Source organism: Leguminivora glycinivorella, chromosome 22, assembly GCF_023078275.1.
Source record: "Leguminivora glycinivorella isolate SPB_JAAS2020 chromosome 22, LegGlyc_1.1, whole genome shotgun sequence".
Taxonomy (NCBI): domain Eukaryota; kingdom Metazoa; phylum Arthropoda; class Insecta; order Lepidoptera; family Tortricidae; genus Leguminivora; species Leguminivora glycinivorella.
In genome coordinates this window covers 2,205,852-2,208,001 of record NC_062992.1, presented here as the reverse complement: position 1 = coordinate 2,208,001, position 2,150 = coordinate 2,205,852, and the positions used below count along the sequence as shown (strand labels likewise).

The 2,150-nt window shown below is 40.7% G+C and overlaps 1 non-coding gene across 1 annotated transcript; it reads left to right on the top strand.

Moving 5' to 3' along the window:
* The first annotated feature begins 972 nt into the window (after nt 1-972).
* On the top strand, nt 973-1,045 carry Trnak-cuu. Its single transcript has one exon. It is a non-coding gene; the product is annotated as a tRNA-Lys (tRNA).
* The last annotated feature ends 1,105 nt before the right edge of the window (nt 1,046-2,150 follow it).

Here is a 2,150-nt window from a genome sequence, read left to right as displayed (position 1 = left end):
GCCCGGGGTCCGTGACGCGAACAATCTCCCAGCTGCAACGTCCTTACAACTTACAACTTGCCACTTTCGTTTATTCGAAAAAAAAAATGATTTATTTTCAAAATCTCCTGATAACATGAGTCTATTAAGTAGATATTAGAAATGTAATTTAGTCCACACTGCACATATTTTTTTTTATTTGCAATAAGCACCAATCCGTAACTTTCGATTTAGTCTCTGTAACCTTTTCACTTTCACTATATGATACTCATATATTTGATATATTAGTCCAATCCGTAAGTTCTATTTATTCTCTTGAAACTTTTCACTGTCACTATAAATATATAATAGTCCTTTTCATTCACTTAGAGTTCCAAATATTTATTTACGAAAGGTCACGGTCAGTAATACTGGCTGGCGCAGCGCGCCGCCAGTGCAGCTCGAGGCCGCACTGGCAGGATCGCCATGTGATGTGGAGCGTAAATGATAACTACTTCGTATGGAGTATACGTTTAATGTGTCTTAAATAACAAGTACATGCCAATATATACTAAGCTATGCACATGTGTGGGTAAGGTGTGGTACACACACTACAAATTAATTACCAGACATCCTGTATATGTATTTATGAATGCTGTGAGCGACAGGCTCAGTCTCGGCTCCTTGGTTTGCGCATCAGGGAGGCCATGTGCGCAGCGGCCGCTTATCGGCATTCTTTTGTTTTTAAGTTGTAAAAATTTTCTCTGGCAATATGGTAGGCGTGTTTAGTGGATACACGTAGAACACAACATCATAGCGTAATAATGGAAAAAATGGATTAGTTCCAATGGCCCGCCGAATAGAAACACTACAGGCTCCACGTATATTCTGAAATAAGCCATGTCACATAACTCCATGCTCGTTCGTCTAGTGCTTTAGACACAGGCCTTAATGGCATGCCTAAGACATTAAGTCGGCATCAGTTTCGATAGTCTCAGTGGAAATGTCATTTTAGCCCGGCTAGCTCAGTCGGTAGATCATGAGACTCTTGATCTTAGAGTCGTGGGTTCGGGCCCCACGTTGGGCGCCACTTTGTATCAGTAATAATTGGGTTCATACTCACCGGGTCACGCAGGGTTAGTCAATGAGGTCCATTAAGAATCACCCATTTGCTCTCTTGTGGCACAAATAACTAAAGCATGACCATTGTCAGTAGGGCGCTGTTATTCTGATATGAGATGACTATATATGGGGTGACAATTCAGTATAGTATAAAGAACACTGATTTAAACTTTCACGATTATTACACATAATTATTTTTAAAATCGATTATAAAATTGATTGCAGTTGTGGTAGCTCCTACATTGGAGAAACTAAGCGCACCATAGAAGAAAGGGTAAAGGAGCACATCGCGGCTGTGAAAAATCGTCAGGTCAACAAGTCTGCCGTGGCTGAACATTTGTTAGAGTCAGGACCAAACCATTGGATCGAACTACATGACCTTAAAGTCCTTTCCACGGAACGCCATTTTTACAGTAGAAAAGAGCGTGAAGCCATTGAAATCAAAAAACATCGCAATTTCGATCGGGACGAAGGTTTTAGGATCTTATCCACATGGAATCCTGTCATAAATAAGTGTAAGCGGAAAATAATATCGACAGTCGTTAAATCGAATATCGTCAGTGTTGTATATCGACAGAGTAACATCCCTAGTGCGCAAACAGTTCAAGTTGATAATCAAAATCAAGTGCGGGTAGTTCGAAAAACTCGCACGGCTGTCAGAAGGTGTTGATGTCATTTCAAGCCAGTCTTCTCCAAGACCACGGGGACAACGCCGTCTCTGAAACGTTGGAGGTCAGTTTAATATGTAGTCATACGCAATTAAGTCCCGATTTTTAAAATAATTATAGTATAAAGAACATAGTTTTTATGAAATTCCGCAACATGGCACGTAATAATTATATATAGGTCAGGCTTTATCTACCATTCCTATCAGAATAGAAACACTACAGGCTGTACGTATACTCTCAAATAAGCCATGTCACATATCTCCATGCTCGTTAGTCTAGTGCTTTAGACGCAGGCCTTAATGGCATGCCTAAGACGCCGTCTAATGAATCTTTCATGTCACAACAATGTGCTGCCTATGACAGGTTAGTAAGGTGTCATTTCGTGTGGCGGTGGCTGGAGCG